Source organism: Enhydra lutris, unplaced genomic scaffold (assembly GCF_002288905.1).
Source record: "Enhydra lutris kenyoni isolate GAN:26980312 unplaced genomic scaffold, ASM228890v2 scaffoldscaffold53, whole genome shotgun sequence".
Taxonomy (NCBI): Eukaryota; Metazoa; Chordata; class Mammalia; order Carnivora; family Mustelidae; genus Enhydra; species Enhydra lutris.
The window spans coordinates 3,417,809-3,439,202 of record NW_019154137.1 but is presented as its reverse complement, the minus strand read 5'-3'; the positions used below and the strand labels follow the sequence as shown (position 1 = coordinate 3,439,202).

General features: G+C 45.2%; 1 long non-coding RNA gene across 1 annotated transcript; it reads right to left on the bottom strand.

Moving 5' to 3' along the window:
* Positions 1-5,691: 5,691 nt before the first annotated feature.
* Positions 5,692-15,220, bottom strand: LOC111157302. The gene is made up of 3 exons (XR_002641294.1): positions 15,159-15,220; positions 14,216-14,315; positions 5,692-7,830 (listed from the first exon to the last, which is right to left on the bottom strand). It is a non-coding gene; the product is annotated as an uncharacterized LOC111157302 (long non-coding RNA).
* Positions 15,221-21,394: the final 6,174 nt, after the last annotated feature.

Sequence of the window (21,394 nt, the reverse complement as noted above, 5' to 3'; positions counted from 1 at the left end):
ACTTGCTATGTGCTAGGCACTAACTAATGATTTTACATGTATTATTTCATTTAATCCTCCCAGCACCTCCAGCCGAGCCGTAGTATGACTGCTCCTACTTAAAGATGAAGAAATTGGAGCCCAGAAGCGTTGTGATGTGTGTAAAGACACACAGTACAATTCCAGAGCCGGAGCTCACAGCCACCCCACACCACAGCACTATATTCCTACAAAAATACACACCTATCATTAAGGAGACATGACTTCAGCAACAAATGTACAAACAGGAATCTTTAATGCAGCATCTTTTATAAGAGCTTAACATCTGAAAAAGCTTATATGTCTATCATAGGGCACTGATTAAATTAACGAAGTTACATTCACTCAATACAATAAGTTAAGCATCTGTTAAGAATTACATTACAGAGAAGTATGCACAGTGTGATCCAATTTTAATAAATACAGCATTTTTGCCAGGATACATATACATTGAAAGGTCTAGAAAATTACACAGCAAAAATACTAACAACGATCATTTTGAAGTGGTTAGGACTCCAGAGAAATTAAAACACTAAGTTCTTCCAACTTCTCTTACAATAACCGTATAACAAAAAATAGAAGAAACTCTTTAAAAATCACACGACTTTCCTTTCACTAAGAGACACTGCTTCCCACTTGAGCTCCAGACTAGAAATCAGCCCCAGCCACTCTGAAGTGCTCTGTGACTTTGGACAAGTTAGGTACCCTCTCTGGGCCTCTTGTTCCGTATATACAATAATGAGAAGCTGGGTTCTTTTCAAAAGATCCCCCCAGCTCTAACTAACTGACTTAGTCAATTTCCTTCCTAGCGAAGTTCTTAAAAACAAAAACGGGAGGTGGGGATTTAAATGTCGATGAACAGTCTCTTCACACCTTATCTGGTTTCTTTGGCATATGAAGTTGTTCTCACTCTTCCCTTCCCATCAGTCCTTTGAAAAGGGAATGCTACCGCATCTCACCAAAAATGTGTGAAATCACTCTAGAAAAATAAGGGTCCTCTCCCAGAAAGACTATTTTTAACCCATATATTAACAAGTGGACAGACAAAAAAACCACAACATGCCAAAACAACACACCTCAAGATCCAAGCCAAAAAAGAAACAAAAGCCATCTATCCAAACACAGTCCCCACCGCCGCCCTTATGCCACACCGTGTTGGTTTCTCCCTTCAGATCAACTGTCCGCCCGTGGATTTGATTCATGGACTACCCAGCCTTCCTTTTACAGACGGCCACAGGGCCACCGAAACTATTCTCAGCGAGAAACACGGGCTCTCACCGCCCAGCAGAGAGGATGACAAGCAGCCTAGTCCAGGCGGGGGGCGGGTGCTAAGCCCATGGAGGTGACGCGGGTGAAAGGGAGGGCTGCGGCTGGAGGGGCGTGTGGCGTCTGAGCAATGGGCAGACGGCAGGGTGTGGTGGGCAGGCAGTCTGGGAGGGGGCGGTGGGAACATGCAGCCCGAGAGGTGCCGTGTAGCCAAAACCCACCTTCCCCTCTGCGAGCGGTCCCGTGCCCCATAGACCTCTGCTCTGCTTCGGGAAATGCTACAAAGCCCTAGGGCGGCGGTTTTCCTATTGACTTTGAAACCTGCTTCCTTCTGGAAAACCAAAAAAATCTGCCCTGTTAGAGGAAAAGCGCTGTATTTCCTACTCTCCTTCCCAGCCAGGGGAAAGGGTAGTCTCAGCAGTCTGTTTTATGAAAACAGAAGATATTTCTCAACAAAAGTAAAATACTGAATATGCAGCTTACACATTCTCACCCCATCCGCCATACCTGGGACCATCTCCCTGAGAGTCACTGTTCTGGAATCTTCTCCACTGCCCTTTCCATGCCCCACCCCTCCTTTCTTAGCAAATACTCTCCCAGATGGTATAGTCACCTAGGAACTATACTTCTGAGGTCTCCTCCATTTCTGTCCACTTGCTAGCTGCGTGGCAGTGGGTAAATGGCTAAAGTACTCTGAGCTAGCAACACCAACCTCACCAAGTCCATTCATTTGTTCACACAGTCAGCAGGTGCACTGAGCACCTACTCCATCTAGGCCCTGGGCTATGTGCTGGGAATACATCAGTGCACAAGGCAGACGCCTTCCTTACGCTCATGAAATGGGCCACCCAGCTGGGGACCCAGACAATAAACGAATAAATACACAGATGGTGATCAGTGCGTCCAATAAGGGACATGGTACAAGGAGAGAATACAATGGATTCAGATAGAGGCTGTGAGGTCAAAAAAGGCTACTCCAAGAGATGGATGAACATGAAAGCCGAACTTGAAGGATAAATAAGAGTAAGCCAGATGAAAGGTTCTGGGCAAAGATCCTGAGTTAGGAGAGTTTCATATTTTGTAGAAGACGCCATGTGGTTGAATATCAGGAGTGAGGAGGAGAGAGACTCCACGGGAGTCTGGAGAAGTAACCAGAGGACTGATGTTGTATAGTCTGTGGTTGTGAACAAACAAGTACCTCCATGCATCCACCATGACAGTAACAGAGTCGCATGGCCCCGGAACTCCTGTGCTCCGCCTTCTCACCATCCCAATGACCCCAACCCTTGGCAACTACTGAACTTTTTATGTCTCCCTAATTCTGTCTTTTCTAGAATGTCCTATGGTTGGAATTCTACAGGATGGAGCCTTTTCAAATACTTAGTAATAATGCATTTAAGGTTCTTCCGTGTCTTTTCATGGGTTGATAGCTCATTTCTTTTTCATGCTAAATAATATTTCACTGTCTGCATGTACCACAGCTTATTCAGCCGTTCACCTAATGAAGGACATCTTGGTTCCTTCAATGTTTTGGCAATTCTGCATAAAGCTTCACTATCGTGTTTGTTTTGAGAAAAGTTTATTTGTTGCCTTTTGGGACCCTAATGAGCAGAAACAACAGACTAGATCATACATGAGGGGCAGTTAGGAAGCCATAAAACAAATTATTTGATACTCTTGAGCGTGCTTATCTTCTTAAGATATTATACAGAGATATTACGAAAAGCTACCTTACTGCTTTTCGTCTAATACCAGAATATATGGCCTACAAGGGAAAGAATTTGTGTTCAATTGTTGGTCCCTAGTCCCTAGAAATGTCAAATGGTGGCCGGTCCATTGGTATTTTTTGAGTACATGGAGGGATTTATGCTCTCCACAGTATTATTTCTTCTTTTGTAAAATAACATTGTTACTGAGAGACAATGCACATACCATCATGTTCACCCTGTTAAAATGTACGATTTAGTGGTCTCTAGTATATTTACAAATTCTTACATCAAACCTCACTATCTATTTCCAGAACATTCTCTTCAGCCCCAGAAGGAAATTCATACCCAGCAGAAAGATCGAGTGGATCGCATGTGGTAGGTGCGCCATGGACCCGGGCTGCAGGCAAACTGAGGATGGGGCGGGAAGCTTACCTTCCCAGCTTGGTCAACTAGAGTGCGGAGCAACAACATGTCTCTAGCTTCATCAAGAGTGTGAAGTACAGAAACCCTAAGAGATGCTACCGATGGCTACAGTAAGTACACAGTACCCCCCAGTGCCCCCCATCTGACTTCCAGAATCAAACTGTGAAAGTCTTTAAAGGAGAAAAGCACAACCTTATCTTCCAGTGTCTGTATTGTCGTAACTGCACATGTCCCTAGAAATATATTCTGAGCCTCTCAGAAATGATGGCAAGATTTATTTGTTCCAGGCACTCAAGGAAATCTCCGTCCGCCATTAGCCGACACTGAGCTAACTGAACCAAGGCTTCAGTGGCTATATACAAAAACGAAGAGAGTCTTTGCGGAATTAATTCAGAGAAGTCCTAAATAAACACGAACTGTAACAGGTGGCAACAAGGAAGTCTGGCAGGAAGAGAATCTCATTTCCAGCGTCGCCACATTACGATATTCAAAATGTCCAGTTTTTAATAAAATTTTACGAGGCACACTAAGAATCAAAAAAGGATGGCCCACGTATGGAGGGGACAGCAGGCAATAGAACTAGAACTGTCCCAAGGAAGCACAGGCACTGGAATTACTACATAACGACTTTCATCAGCTATTTTAATATGTCCAAAGAGCTAACAGAAACAATGTCTAAAATCGAAAGGAAAGATTCTACACCAACACATAAAGGGCTTGCAAGTCTTCACTCCCATCTTCACAACAAGAAAAAATATGAACAGATTAAAAATCAAGGAGTCTTGGTGGGGATATCAGAGAATTGAGGTCATGGGACCAACTGCACCCTAATCCTAGAGGAACCAGCGATGACAGAGGTGACAGACGGCTCGGACTATAATGCTGCGCCCCCGAGGCAGGAGGCGCTGGCCTTGAACGGCAGCTTCAGTGAGCTGTGGACTAGCTTGAGAGATGAAAACTCCTGGGGGCCCCATCTAAGGTAGCCACCTCCTCCACAATCATGGTGTCTACCCCGAGAATCCTCCGCAGCTCCTCTCAATGAGGAGCAGAGCAAAACTGCTTCCTGTTGGGCCTGGGAGAGGCAAGAAAGAACTATCTTGAAAGAAGCCAAGAGCATTCTCCACAACAAAGGCTTACCCAGCAAGGGAGAAGAAGCCTTACGGGACTCGGGACTCGGGGTAAGGGAAGTGAGCAACTCAAGGCTGTTGAGCCTTCCCTTTTCACATAAGGTGGAGGCGGGGAGCAGAGAAACCCCTGAGAAGGTCCCAGCCCAGGGGGCCAGGTACACTAAAGACTGAGACCTAATCCCAGGATTCTAGAATGAGTGTCCTCAGTCCAGATCTGACCAAACATCAACAGGGCTCCTGGCTTATAATAGTGGATTACAGCTGAAAAGAACTGTAAGGCTCAAATTCTACAGAAGAACTGTTTTCTAGGGAAACAAAAGATGCTGGGGGACAAAAACAAAGACACTAGTGGAAACTGAATCCTCTGATGCTACAGAGATAGGAAACAGTAAATATAGCCTATCTCTTAGCCAGGTAAAAATAAACATACCAAAGGCCTCTTTACTTCCTAATACCTGATAATTCACGACTGGCTTTCAACAACAATGACAACAAACTACATGGCATGATAAAAGGAAAGAAGAAAAAACCTGAAGGGCCAAAGCAGGTGTCAGAACCAGATTCAGATATGGCAGAGATTTTGAAATCATCAGACAGGGAAATTAAAAATACGTATGATTAATATGCTGAGGGCTTTAGTGGGAGAAGTGGACAATATGCAAGAGCAGACAGGTAATGGAAACGGAGATAGAACCCTAAGAGAGAATATAAAGGAAAGAATAGAAACAGAAATCAAGTATATATATCATCTGATGGATCATCAGATGATTGGAAAGGGCTGGAGATAGAATCAGAGCACTTGAAGATATGTCAATAGAAGCTTCCCAAACTGAACTGTAAAGAGATAAAAAAATAATAAAAATTGGAACAGAATATCTAATAGCTATGGGGCAATTACAAAAGGTATAGCATACGTATCATGAGACTATCCAAAGTAGAAGAAAAGAGAAAGAAACAGAACTATTTGACATGATAATGACTGGGATTTTTCTAAAATTAATGGCAGAAACCACACCACAAATCTAGGAACCTCTGAGAACACTGAGCAGGATAAATGCCAATATACATACATACCTACATACATATATATGTATCTACACACACACACACACACACACACACACACACACACACACACACCCCTAGGCATAGCATATTCAAATTGCATAAAGCCAAAGCCAAAGAAAAAAATCTTTTAAAAAGTCAAAGGATAAAAACACCTTATCTAGAGAGGAACAAAGGCAGGAATTACATCAGACTTGCTTCACAAATCATGCAAGCCAGAAGAGAGTAGAATGAAATATTTAAAGTGGTGAAAGAAAAACCCACCAACCAAGGGAGTCTACATATTCAGAAAAATCATTCTTCCGAAGTAAGGGAAAATAATGACTTTCTTGGTATAGCAGTTTGCTAGGGCTGCCATAACACAATACCATAAACTGGGTGATTTAAACAACGACACAAAAAGGATTTTCTACAGTTTTGGAGACTGAAAGTCAAAGATCAAGGTGCTTTAGTGTTGCCTTTCGAGAGGCCTCTCTGCTCGGCTTGGAGACAGCCGTCTCCTCGCACGGCCTGACCTCCCTGAGCGCACGCGCACATCCTTGGGTCTCTTCCTCTTCCTACAAGGACACCAGCCAAATTGCAGGAAGGCCCCACCCTTATGACCACAGGTGACATCAATGACATTTCTAAAGGCCCCGTCTCCAAATACAGTCATGTTGGGAGCTCGGGCTTTGACATATGACTTCTGGAGGGGGACATAATTCAATGTGAAATACTCAGACTTACAGCACTGAGAGAATTTTTGTCACCAGTCAATGATAAAGATGGTCTTCAGAGAGAAGGAGCATGGTACTAGTCAGAAATTTGAGTCTACATGAATAAAGGAAAGGTATCAGAGAAGGCATAAGTGAAGACTAAAATACAATATTTTATTTTTCTTATTTACTCTAAAGGACAACTGTTCAAAGGAATAACAGCCACAACATACGGGTGATCATAGCGCGGAGGTCAGTGCAAGAGGCGGTAGCAGTGTTATGAAGGGATGGGAGTGGGGAGCTGGGGGTTCTCTGTTACACCCACACTGCCCAGACAGTGGTGCAGTGTTGTCTGAAGGTGGACCTAGATTAGTTGTAAATTTATGTTGCGCAGTCTAGGTCTAGGGAAACCACTAAAAAGTTAAAAAGAAATATAACTGATACGCTGAGAGAGAAGAGAAAATGGAATAATAAAAAATGCTCAATTAGAAGAGAAGGCAGAAACAGAAAGATTAAGAAAAAAACAAAGAACAAGTGCAACAAATACAGAATTTTGACAAACATGGTAGATATAAATCCAACTATCAATAATCACTTTAAATGGGCGTGCTCTAAATACGCCAGTTAAAAGAAGACACTGTAAGGGTAGGTGAAAAACTAGACCGGACTCTATGGTGTCTATAAGAAACCCAATTTAAATATAAAAACACACAAATATTAAGAGTAAAAGAGCAGGGAGAGGGGTACCACAGGCACTAATCAAATGAAAGTTGGAGTAGTGATACTAATTTCAGACAAAAAAGGCATTTGAACAAGGAAACTTCCAAGGAATAAAGAGGGTGTTACATAATAAGGGGGGGGTCGATTCTCTGAGAAGACACAATAATCTTTGAAATATATGCACTTTACAACAAAGCGTCACAATACAAGAGGCAAAAACTGACAAAAATGCAGAGAAATAGATTACCCACTATTAACGTGAGGGATTTCCACACTCCCTCTATTAGTAACTGACAGGCCCAGTAGGCAGACAGTCAGCAAGGATAAAGCTGAACTCAACAGAACCACCCATCAGGGGATCTGCTTGACATTTTATTTGTATTTTTCCCAGCTTTCTTTTTAATTGATAAAATTGTATAGAATTAAAGTGCGTAATATGATTTGATATACGTACACATTGTGAAATGATGATCACAATTAAGGTAATTGTAATACACCCCTCACCTCACACAGTTACCTTTCCTGTGTGTAGAAAGAAGTCTGAAGATCTATTCTCTTAACAGAATCTCTTCCTTGCAGACCTGTTCTCTCCTTCTAGACTCCAGATCTTCTGGGACGTTCCAAGAAGCTGCCAAGCTCAGGGCCTCTCTTCCTTTGTCGTGGGGTCAGAGGTACGGGAGCAGAGCTGTACGTCTGGCGCCTGGTATTCGTTCAGTCCACAACCCTGGGACACACTGGGTCCCAGTCATCAACACAAGGTCTACTCAGTGAACGCAGATGACAGCAAACGGAAGAAGGTCCGGACTTCTAAAGAAAAAAAAAAAAAAAAAGAAGGTCCAGACTTCTAAATGAAATGTTTCACTATAAACCTGCCTAAAATGCAGAGCTTCCAGAAGCCACCTGCACAGTTTTCCACTTATCCAGGAAAGACTTCCCCCTAAATGCACAAAATCATCAATAAATACCTAAAACTTGACAAAAAGAGAAAAAGATAGACTCGGTTAGCAAATGTCAGGTACACAATACATTATTAACAACTGTGGTCACCACACCAAACATTAGATCCCTAGAACTTTTTCATCTTTTGACAAAGATCTGATTTCTCCCAGCCCCTAGCAACCACCGTTCAACTCTGTTTCTATGAGTTTAATTTAATTTTTTTTTAGATTCCACATATGCACCTCATATGCATGAGATCATACAGTATTTACTTTCTCTGTCTGGCTTGTTTCACTTAGCAAAATGCCCTCTGGTTTTATCCATGTTGTCACAAATGACAGCAGATATATATCTATATCTATATCTATATCTATATCTTTATCTATATCTATATCTATATATACACACACACACATATATATACACATCTCACATTATATATCTCTCCCACATTTTATATATATATATCTTTATCTCTTCATCCATCTACAGACCCTCAGGTTGTTCCCAAGTTTTGGCTACTGTGAATAATTTGAATAATGCTGCCATGAACATACCCAGAAGTGGGATTGTCAGATCATACAGTGATCCAATTTTTAAGGTTCTGAGGAATCTCCATGCCGTTTTTCCATAGTGGCTGCACCAATTGACATTCCCACCAATAGTGCACGAGGCTTCCCTCGTCCACATCTCCTGGCCAGCGCCTGTTATCTCCTGTCTTTTTGACAGTAGCCATCTCAACAGGTGTAAGGTTGTCAGAGAAGGGACAGTTTCTCCCTACCCCCTTGGCACTTTTGGCGGGTTGGCTGAATGATCAAAATGACACAAGGCAGAATAATAGGAGAGAAACAAATTTAATTATATACCTGCGGGGAATCCCCATAGACCTAAGACATTCCAGGCAAAAATGAAGTTAGGTACGTCCTCCTGAACTGAGGAGAAGCGGGGAGGGGTCTGAGGCTTCAAAGGGAAGGAAAGCCATTCACAGGAAGATGAAAAAGAATAAATGTCTGGTAAACAGATATTTGCTGGGCCACAAAGAAACAAGATGCAGGGAGGCATATTAACAGAGACTTGGCTTGGTTCCTCCCTGTCTACCACAGCGGCCGTCACGTTACACGGTCACGGTCTAGGATGGTAGCTTGGCTCCGGGAAGAGGGCCTCTATCTAAATTCTCCCAGGCAGTGTGGTAAAGGCAAAAAGAGGTAAAAAGAAAAACTTCCTGAGTCTTCTGTTTCTTAAAAAGAATCAGCCTAAATTAATCCTGGTGCCAAAGAGACACATTTTGGGGTGACAATGTTGCTCCCCCCCGAAGGTGAGATCTCATTGTGCTTTTGATTTGCGTTTTCCCGCTGAGGAGTGGTGCTGTGTGTACGACTTCTCTGGAAAAGCGTCCACCCAGGGCAAAGGACCTTTAACCTGTTACTTGCTTTTCCCGTCTTAAATGACAGAAGTGCCTTGTGTATTTTAGAGATTAGCCTCTTAGCAGACACATGGGCCACCAATATTTTCTCCTTTTCATTCTGTTGAGGGTTCCCGTCATGGTGTGGAAGCCTGTTGGGCTGAGGTTACCTCCTTTCCTTACTTCCGCTTTGACGCATGTGCTTCTGTGTCCCATCCAAGCAATCACCCGCAGGACCCACACCAAGGAGCTTTGCCCAGTGTTTTCTTCAGACACCAGTCGCAGCCCAGGCACGTGGGCCCCATCTAGGATGGCTTCCAATGTGGGGCCAAGGGCAGGCCACCCCAAAATGTGCCACGCTGGCATACTGATTTTTTTAAAGAGAAGTTATAGCTCATATAAGGACACTCAGACTGTCCTGTTCCCCAAGAAAGAGGGAAACTGATCTCTCCTGTGAAAAATGCCCTCTTTGTACTAAGAAGTGAAAAAAATACATCTTTACGACCAGAGACAGAGACTTTAAAGCTGAGAAAACCGTAGAAACAAACCTTGTGGTGTTTTTTTCCCCCTAATCTACTACCTCAGCCTAAATTCTGCTTAGAATCCCCTAGTCACGCCCCCAAACACCTGTTTTCTTTATCCTGTCAATTCTTCACAAGCTTAATGACTCTTGGTCTAAAAAGTATAAAAACTGCCTACTTTGGTCATTTCCTGAGGTCTCAATTTCATTACTGGGCCTCTGTGCCCACATAATGATAGGGTTTGTTTGTTTTTTTTTTTTTTTTTTATTAATCTGTCTCCTGTAAATTTAATTTAATCGAGCTAGAAGACCTTGAAGGGTAGAGAAAAAATTTTTCCTTCCCTACACTGAATTCCTAATGGCCATCTTCCTGTGGATCCTAGAAGCGGATCTGCTTGCTCTGGGGTAAAGGGACACTTCAGGGGCGCCTGGGTTGCTCAGTCATTAAGCCTCTGCCTTTGGCTCAGGTCATGATCCCAGAGCCCTGGGATGGAGCCCCACATCAGGCTTTCTGCTTGGCAAGGAGCCTGCTTCTCCCTCTCCAGCTCCCCGTGCTTGTGTTCCCTCTCTTGCTGTCTCTCTCTGTCATAAATAAACTCTTAAAATAAAATAAAATAAAAGGACACTTCAGTCTCCCTGTGTGGTTGATGAGCACAGTCTGCCTGTTTGTGATGTTCCCCCCTTGTCAGCATTGGGGCCTTTCTGGTAAGCACCCACACAGGTAACAAGAAGCTTAATAGGAGCAGAACTCATTTCTACCCCAGGGGCTAGTCCCCACAGGGAGGCTTGCTCTACATGCCAACTTGAGTCTTGCCAGAGGCCCCCAAAAATGTCGAGGCCACTCGCCACAGTGTACCGGTCGCGAAAACACAGTGAGCCTCCTTTATGGACATGGCCGGGCCAGCCAGCCAGCCATCCTGCACGCAGCTCTGCCCGTTAGACCGAGCATCCCTTGCCACACTCAGGAAGGGAAAGGTCTGTCTCTGTGTGGATGGCAGCGCACACCATTCCCACTTGTTATTAACCAGGAGGAGCAGGCAGTGAACAGCCCCGTTTGCGGTCCAGGAAGCCTTTACCTCGGGGACCTCACTGGTCTGGTGGAGACAGTGCCTCCTTGGGAAATACGCCAGGGAGCCAGAGGGACACTCCTGAGATCTTTTCTTGGAGTGAAGAGACCTCTTCGGGGCCGAGTTTTGTACATCCCTGCAGGTACCATTTATATTTTAGTATAGAAGGCTCTTGAATCACCTCCACCAGGTGATTTGAGACATCTGCTGGGATCCGGGACACGATGGGGATTTCTGGTCTTAAGATTACCTCACAACCATCGAGCATGTGCTCAGTATCCAACAGGGCCCAACAGCGGGCCACTAATTCTGTCCTGAGCTAGGACACTAAGACACTGGGGGCCCTCGGAGGCATCTCCCAGTTCAGCAGGACAGGCAGAGGGCCATCGCCATGCAGACCCTAGCAGGCCCCTGTATCAAGTCCCCCATGAGCTGGTACTGGCCGGGCTCCATGGTGTCGGGCTCCATGCTCAGCTCCTTAGTGGGGAGTACGTCCATCTCCTCCTTTGAGGGTCTGTTGCTGAGTGACTGGGCCCAGAGCCGTCTCTGGAAAAGCTCTTGCCCAGAGAGTCCACCAGAGGGCTCCTGATCACCATTTGCTATTTCTGCAGTAGCCACTTTCTCAGCAACCAGAAATTTCTCAGTGAAGATCCAGATTGTGTGGCTGACTCACTTAACCTCATTCTGAAGCTTAATTGGGTGGACGTTTAATTGGGTTCATTAACCAGCAGGACCAGCATGAACAAACCTAAGGATCTTCACCTGGTGAAAAATCTCATCCAACACAGCTCCCACTCCCTCACTGTAGACCCCAAAGACCACCAGGCGGAGTGGAGGACCTCCGTAGCTCTGTAAGGGCACTCCACCCAGGTTTCTTGACTGCCTCATCCCGTGTGGCCAAATCTGTCAGAGCCCAGAGCTGAGAAGAGGATCTCTGTAATCCCACCCTCCGCTCTCTCCCTTCCTCCTCCTCAAGCAAGGTGGCTACCGTCAAGGCTCTGGAGGAGGGAGTCCATGGTGATGCACCTCACTCGGAGCCACTTTCCCTCGTGAAGTTGAACAAGATCCCCTCTTTCATCACGGACGCAAACTTGTCAAGTTACTAAGGTCTCCTCAGACCACTGGACATAGCAATCTCAAAGAGCTCTACATTTTTTTTTTTTTAAATTAGAAGCACGAGTCTCAATAACACACTGTCCAGCAGGCTGTCCACGTGCACCAGGGACGGGCTTAGATCTAAGAACAGTCATTGGGTGCAACTCAGTTTCTGTGCTCTCTGACGACTCCCCGTCCCGTCCTCAGAGAACTGGAAACAATAGTGAGGGGACTGCTTCCCTGGCTTCTTACAGGCCCTCGCTGTTGGATTTCGAATGTGACCCACCCAACGATTTCAGCCAGGGTGTTGGGAGCTAAAGAGAAGGACCGATGGTCTACCTTGGAACCAAGAAGCATATATAAACCATTTGCGGGGCACATGGGGGGCTGACTCTCGATTTCGGCTCAGGTCATGATCTCAGGGTTTAAGATTGAACCTCGTCTCGGGCTCTATGCTCAGCACAGAATCTGCTGGAGATTCTCTCTCCCTATCCCTCTGCCCCTCCCGTTCCTGCTCTCTAATAAATAAATCTAAAAGAAAGAAAGGGGGAGGGAAGGAGGGAGGAAGGACGGACAGACACTTTGTTGCCATCCTCCAAGAACGCCCCGTGGCTCCTACTGCCACTTCCTGACCCCCCTTGGCCAAGTGGCCCATGAGAGCCTCCGCCTCCAGCAGCTGACTTGCCAGCACACAACGCCGGCACCCCCTGGTGAAGTGCCCCATGAGGTTTTCAGGCTTCGGGCTCTTCAACACCAACCACCCTACTTACTGCACCTCTTAGTCAAGAGCTGAGTTGAGCCAGAGAGAGCGGAGTCGCCGGTTTTCAGAGCAGTCGATTGAAACAGGAAGTCAAGAAAGAACTAACAGTCAAGCCTTGAGTCACTTCCTTTGAGAGTATAACCTGGGGGTCAACCAGAGAAGGTGCAGAGTGACCCCACTGTCCCATTTTCTCCCACGGAACGGCTCCAGCAAGGGTCGAGTGGCTTAGCGCAGCCTCGAGGAATGGTCTCCCTGTGGAGGAAGCCCTGAACAGAAGGTTCCCGCCATTTTAGGGACCCACAGGCAGGAGGAGGGGAAGAGAAAAGGCTAGGACTGGAAAAGTCCTGAGTACTGAGTGGAGGAAATGCATCTGGAAGTGCTCCACGGCCCCACATGAGGAGGCCTTGACAGAGGGGCCGAGGAAGGCCTCTGCCATAGGCCCCTGGTAAAAAGCCCCCGAACAGAGGCACCTGGGCTCGTGGCTGACCAGTGGTCCGTGCCTGCAGCTCCCTCAGCGAATGCACTGCACAGGGCTGTGCACCGAGTGGCATGTGGAGAAACCAGCATCTTTCCAGGACACCCAACAAATCCCTTGTATATGCCTGAAAGATCACGCCAAGGTTTTGGGCCAGGAGCCAGGCCACTTACCCTTGCCAGGGGTCCCAGGGGGTCTTGCTGTCCTTGCCCTCAAAGCATGACACGAAGGAGCTCAGAGCTCTGCCCCTTAGGAAAACCCTTGCTTCGGGGCTGGGTGTTTCGGGCTCTTATCGCAGAGGTCCCCAGGGAACACGGGGAGAGGGCAGGGCTACGGCTGGGCGCCAGCTGTGGCACCGCGAGGTTCACAGCCACTGGTGCGAGGGGCTCTGTGGGATCTGGACAAGTGAGCGGAGCTGAAGCTGGGCGCCATCACCGACAGCGACAGCGGTCTCCGCGCCGAGCATCCACACGTATCCTGCTCGGGCCCTGGCGGCTGGGCACGGACTCGAACAGCGACAGCTCAAGCTACACCCGTGCCTGGAGTACTGAGAAAATGTTCCCAGCTTCAGGGAACATGTGGGCTCTTTCCAAGGCCCCCACTTGTTTATTCTGTCTGTTCTGGTTAGGCTCTTAATCATCATTAGTGGGGTAGCTAATGTTTACTGAAGGCCTACAGCAAGCCTGGCCCTGTTCCAGGTGCTCTATATGAATTCCTTCATTTCATCTTCTTTTCAGCCTTGTCAACACCTATTACGATCCCACTGCTCAGAGGAAGCTCCAACAGCTGAAAGCACCCGCCCGAAGTCACAGGGCCAGGCTGAGGCAGATCCCTGGTTTGCGACCAAGTCCACAGTTGGTCCTTCTTCCCACAAAGCCACCCCACCTTCCGCACTCCTCCCCCCACCTCCACCCTGGCACTCCCAGGCGCTTACCTCTCTGTACCAGCTGGGGAGGCCAACCTGCGTGTGGCGGGCCTGGACGCGTGCCTGGACGTGTGCCCTGTCTTCCAGGAAGCGAGCTCAACAGTTCTTCCTGAAGAGAGAGAACGCTTAGCAAAGTACTTGCCTTTGTTGGGATGGAGACCAGTTGTTTGAACACGAGAAATCAGCCGCTCCATATACAAAGCACACTGGTTAAGGGCAGAGACTCCCAGCCTTGCGGATTTCACGGACTAAATAACAAAACTGGGTTCTGACACAGATTGCGGTCTTCTCCTTTCACCAGTTAAGACCATTAAAAGAAGAGCATTTATACACCTCCTACTAATAATACTAATGAACAAGAATAATATGTAAACCTTAAGGAGAAAGGCCATGGTGTACCAGGTGTTCTTATTCTTTCAATGAACCACTTGATTTTATCGTCATCAAAATCCTATTCAATAGGCATTATTGTTATCCCCATTTTATGCAAGGGAATTTGGAAAAAAAAAAGTGCTACGTAAATTGTTCCTGATTCTGAGTTGATAACCATTATCGTATACTCTCTGTCATCTGTGTTTTGTAAAAGAGGTCCTTATTTTTAAGGTTTTTTTGAATAGACTTTTTTTTTAAACCCAACACGAGGCTTGAACTCATCACCCTGAGACCAAGAGCTGCATGCTCTACTGACTGAGCCAGCCAGGTGTCCCCGTAAAAGTTACCTTTAAAGGAAACCATCAAGCATACAACAGAGGCCCTGATCTCAGAATCTGGGAATAGCCAAGCAAAAAGCACAGAAGCTCTGGGTTTGCGTCTGGGGCAGATTAATGCTCTTCGCCTCTTGTTTTCTGAAATCTAATATGAAAATATGAATATCTGTTGTGAGAAGGAAATGGCCTAACAGATACTGAGCCCTTAACCCAGTGACTGGCAAATAAGGACCGGTCATACATACCACGGGTAAGGCTTATCCCTCCGCTCCATCCTGGCACAGCCCTGCAAGCTCTGCAAGTCTCCTGCTGGGAAGAAACAGGGTCTGAACATTACAGAACGGTCCTCTCACTGAGATCAGAGAGTTACCAGGACCAATCACACTCTCCCCTCAACTGTCTCCTACTTCCCCCTCCCTCACAGAGCCCAAGCAGGCAGAAATGTCACAGCTTTACTTCCTGCCTGGCTAAAGTGGTTGCCATGGCAGCACTCATTAGTTTTCCTTCTGGGAACTCTGGGGAACATACGCAGCAAGATGCAGAAAGACAAAGACGTCAGGGGCTTGTGGCGGGAGGAGGGGGGCCTCCTCTAGCAGCCGCTGCTCCCCACAAATACCAGGGATTGTGAAGAGCGGGATGCACCCAGAGGCCCTGCCGTCATTCTCCCCATTACCACCCAGACCCCAAACCTTCCTAGACCCCTAGACCCCACCCCTTCTGCCCAATTCGCCTGTTACTAGGAAGGTAAGGGGAGAGAGGAACTAGAAAAGTCCAGGGAAAGGGAAAGTCAAGAGTGATTTGTTCCCACAGTTATGTGAGGATAAAATCCCAGAATTTTCCTTCTCATGACAGAGCACTGGTTTCCACGGGGAAGTTCTCAAGAGGATCTATCTGTGGATAAAAATCCTACGTCATTTGCTTGGTATTAGAAGGCACAGATTGGTCTCCAAGTCAGTTCATCAAGAGCCATGTCACCCAAAGCCGAGTCACAGAATGACCAAGTGAACAAGTGGGCCATTCTTTGAAGGATCGAGTTACCATATGACTTAATTCACCAAAGCTTACCAAATTTACTAAAAACTTTGGTTGCTTTCTTTCAGCCTCGTTAAGGTATACTTAATCATAAAAATGCACATATTTAAAGTACACATTTCAATGAGTTTGGACATATGCATATACCTGTGATAACATCACCATAATGGTTTTTTAAAAAAGGATTTAATATTTAATTAATCAAGAGACAGAGAGAGCATGAATGTGGGGAGTGAACAGGAAGGAGAAGCAGGCTCCTCGCTGAGCTCCATCCCAGAACCCTGAGATCATGACCTGAACCAAAGTCAGATGCTTAACCGACTGAGCCACCCGGGCGCTCCCTTTTTGATGTTTTCCGAACATCTCCTGATCCCCAAATGTTTTACAGATAGATGCTGGCAGAAGGACAAAAATGGGTGAGCAAGAGTGGGCAGAGTGATACAGACTCTACCAAGTGGAAGCAACTGAGTTCCAGAAGGCTGTCTTCTATGTTCTGGATGTCAGAAAGAAAGGGACCAAGACCAGGCCTCCTAAAGAAAGGAGGTTAAGTTCTGAGCAAAACGAGGTCAGCGTAGGGACACCTGGGTATGGCTCAGTCGGTTAAGCAGATGCCTTTCAGCTCAGGTCATGATCCTAGGGTCCTGGGATCGAGTCCCACATCTGGCTCCTCGCTCGGCAGGGAGCCTGCTTCTCCCTCTGCTTGCTCTGCCTGCTGTTCCCCTGCTTGTGCTCTCTTCCTCTCAGTTAAATAAATAAAATCTGTAAATAAATAAATATAAATAAATAAACTAGGTCAGTGTAAAGAGAAGCTTCTGCACAGCATTCACTTTGCTGCTGAATGTTACAAAGAGAATTGGACCCTGTTGCTAAAGGGAGATTAGGCGCCACTGAGAGATTTAAGCAATGCCGACAGAGTATGTAAGATTTAGGTGTTATTTGCAAAACGATTCACTACAGATATGCTCTTGGATGGAAAGACAGCATATATGTACATATGACCATTTGCTCCAGATAATTTTCTGATTTTAACACAATTTCAATTAAAATGGAAAAATAAGCAAGAAAACAAAAGAATAGTAAGTATGTAAGAGATTCAACTGACCACATATTTATTAGAACAAACCACAAAACACTAATTCTTAAGACTAATGCTGGCTCAAAAGGGCACTCCTTATCAGTGGAACAGAGGGGGTATATCAGAGCAGCTACTGGTATATACGACATTAACAAACATCAAAATGTATCATAGGATAATGAGAGAAAAAATGATTTTTTTTGCCTTTGTTTTTTTAATTATTTATGTTTAATTTTTTAAATTCCAGTATAATTAACATGCAGTGTTATATTAGTTCCAGGTGCACAATATAGTGATTCAATAATTCTATACATTACTCAGTGCTCATCATGGTAAGTGTACTCTTAATCCCCTTCTCCTGCTTCCCCCATCCGCTCAACCACCTCCCCTCTGGTAACCATCTGTTCTCTAGAGTTAAGAGCCTGGTTTTTGGTTTGTCTCTTCTTTTTCCCTTTGTTTATTTTGTTTCCTAAATTCAACATATGAGTGAAGTCCTATAGCATTTGTATTTCTCTGAATTAGACTTATTTCACTTACCATAATACCCCCTGGTTCTATCCATGTTGTCACAGATGGCAAGATTTCATTATGTTTATGGCTGAATGATACTCCACTGTGCGTGTGTGTGGGAGTGTGTGTGTGTGTACACCACATCTTCTGATGGACACTTGAGTTGTTTCTTGACACTTGAGTCAATTTGGTTATTGTAAATAATGCTGCAATAAACATAGGGGTGCATACAGCCTTTCAAATTAGTGTCTTTTATTCTTTGGGTAAATACCCAGTACTGCAATTACTGGATCATATATATGGTAGTTCTACTTTTAACTTTTTGAGGAATCTCCATTCTGTTTTCCACAGTGGCTACACCAGTTTGCGTTCAATGGGGAAAATGTTTTTTTTTTCTAGTTTTGTTTCTAGACAGAACTCAACTTCTGAATACAGGTATATGAAATTAAAGGAAATAATCCATGAGTTAGTTTTTATATTTTGTTAGTTAAGCCTTACCAATAAACTGAAAGAGTCATCAAAATAGGCATACCTTGGAAATGTTAAATTCAAATGAGCAGAGATGTTGGTCATATTCAAGCTTTGGTCTTGTCTTGCTTTTTAATGTGTTTGATTTCCAAACTGCAATGACATTGTGTGTTCCTAGACTGAGTACCACTCAGGAAAGGGAGATGGCTTTCTCTCTCTTCTTAAAAAAACAACCAATTTTGGGGGCCCCTGGGTGGCTCAGTCGGTTAAGCATCGAACTCTTGATTTTTGGCTCAGGTTGTGATCTCAGGGTCATGGTATCGAGTCCCATGTTGGACTCGGTGATCGGTGGGGAGTCTGCTGGAGATTCTCTTTCTCCTTCTCCCTCTGCCCCTACCCTCAACGTACGGCTGTGTGCTCTCTCTCTAAAATAAATAAATAAATATTTAAAAACAAAAGATATGTGAAAATATTCATGAAGCCATTTTTCTTCTCAGAGTCTAGCAAACCGAACAGAATATGTGATGGATAAATTCCATTGTACCACTCGTCAGCTCCGTGATCTGGGCAAATTATTACCCTCTCCCTGTCTTTGTTTTCTCATCTGCAAAATAGCAATAACTCTGATTCATGCATATTGCTCAGCACAGCACTTGGCACACAGTAAGCCTGCCAGAAGTTTCAGCTGTTATTATAATCACTGCTCATTTTTTTTACTACATGTAAAGCACCACCCCAGCTTCAAATGGGGAAAGAAAAAAGTAGGTCACCCCATCTGAAAATTCAAGTGCTCACTGTGCAGGTAGGGAACATAAGAATGACACCCACAAAACAGTTTTCCGTGGGAGACCATGTTAACAGCTGTTGTCTCTTAATGAGTGATCTACGCTTCAGGCCTATAGGGTTCGGGGAGGGGAGACAACTGGGCAGGTAAGGTTGAGAAATCGAAGGAAGAGGAAGGAGGTGAGTGAAAGGAGGCAGAAAATGTGAGAACATAGGCAAGACCCAGATGACTGAGCTAGACGAGGAAGGGTTTGGAATGGGAATAGCACAAGCAAAGATGGGGGGTCAGAAGTGAGTATGACATGTTCTGAGGAATCGCTGTGAGGTTGTAGTGTCTAAGAGACATCATTGCAGAGATCAAACTTCATTGCCATGACTGTAGCTGGAAAACATGAAAGCTATTAGACTGTGTGCTCAACACCTGTGATTTCCTCTAAACAATATACAAAACAAAACACAATGCAAACAACAGCTTAAAAAACAACAGGACTTAGCAAAGTAAAAATGATTTTCTTGGATATCTGCCTTTTCCTGCAATAAGTGCATGATCATGGTGAATGGAAGTTCTTTTCTAGTGTGATTCTATTTTTTTTTAAATGGGGGGGGGGTTGCAGAGGTAAAGGGAGAAAATCCCAAGAAGCCTCCACCCCCAGCACAAAGCCAGTCACAGGGCTCCATCCCATGACCCTGAGACCATGACCCTGAGACCATGACCCGAGCTGAAATCAAGAGTCAGATGCTTACCTGACTGAGCAACCAAGGAGCCCATGTGATTCTATTTAGTTGAGAGACTGATGTACAATATTACAAGGCTACCAGTTAGGAGAGAGAATATGCCAATTTGTGCAGGGTGCCTGAAATATCAGGAGGGTGTTAACAGAGTTATTTTGCCTATGGACTGAGTCTTTCCCATGTTTCGCAGGGTGAGGAAGAGCACAGTGAAGTGCATGGACCACAATTTATGGCCTTGGCTGTGGTTGCAACTCTTGGACAGCAACTCAACGACTGTGAAGATGACCTCCTCATCCCTTCACACCCCACATGTTGCCAGGATCCACGGGGGGTGGGGGTGGGGGGTTAGCTAACTTCCTTGCTTTCAGCTCAGAATGAATAGACCCGGAACACTCACCAGAGTGGGAGAGTTAAGCAATGTTTCAAGACTATAGCGTCTATTCACCTAACAAATTTGGCCATGGTGAGATTCCAAAGTCCAAATTTTTATATTAAATAAATACCAGAAGAACCAGTTTAGCACCTTTTAATATTTCTGTCTGGCTCCTTATTGGAGATGAGATTTTGATGTCCATGGAATTCATGAGAGACATCTTTGAAAATTCCTTCTGATTAAGGTGAAGAAATACAGGCATCTTTTTTGTTTCTTGGGGTGTTCGGCTTGGTGACCTAGGCTGGGAAAATCACATTGCAAAATTTCCTCTCAGTCCCGATTTTCCCTCATTCTTCATGAGTATTTTAATCCCAATGAAACCTCTTAGGATGACCTGTAGAGTTAAATAAAGGTAACTCTATTTTTGGCCTTGTGATGGGGACTTTGGAAGGACCTGTTAGGGGCTAATTTACATATCAATCTGAATTTACGTACGAATTGACGAATTTACAAATGAATGTTTCCCCTTTTAGGTTTTCTTTTGTAAAGCCCAGCTGGTTAGAGCTACCTCCCTGTGCCCCACTGGCTTCCTTGCAGGGGGAGTACCTACCTGTCAGCTCTCACTAACCACCAATGTCCCCAGCCCCAACAGGTCTGGGCTCAGCCATTGCCATGGATTTCTTTCTCCTCTAGGTCTCTACTACCTTCTTTTCCACTTCTGATTTCAAAACATCCTTTTTTTTTTTTGTCTCCCTAATTCAAGGGGTACCGGACAGAGACTCCCTATTCTCTGCCTTATCTCCATTATTTTTCTAAACCAAGATTCTTGGCCTTGAAATAGAAAATTATGCCCCAACTCTGCAGTTCTCATAAGAGCCCTAGTTTTGTCTGGGGGCTGTGCTTTGGAGGGGGACAGGGCTACTAATTATGCCATCTATGCCTGAATCTGAAATCTCTCATGTCTCTTTATGTAACAAGACAGAACACGCTTTCAGAAGGAGTCTTGTTTTCCTGGGTTCTAAGATATCGGCAGAACAGTTTCCAAGCTATTGGCCCACTTTTCTAAGAAAGTCAGTTCACCCTTAGTGCATAGCTGGTGGCTGGTCAAGTGTAGTACCAGTTGGCAAACAGGTTTATTCGCCAGAAGACTGGGAGAAACTAGAGCTGTGGTGGGACGCTCGGCCTTTTGCAGAGAGAGTACAGATTACAAGGCTCTCAAGGCTGGCAAGAACCAACTCCTAGGGCCCCTGCAGCCCTGCAAGGGAGATGTTCACATTTCTGAGAGGCCGAAGGGTTCTGCACCTGACTGGGGAACTGGCCTCCAGTCTTCCGCCCTTTAAGGGAAAGAGTTCTGGGTAGGACAGTGTAGTAAGTGCTTAGGATAGGAACTTGGCTGTGAACTTGAGCATGTTGCCCAAAATGGAATGACCTTACAAACAGAAAGGAGGACAAGGCCGCCCAGAAGCTGGCCTTCTCTCTGTTGAGCTCTGGGAGCTCTCTCTCTCTCT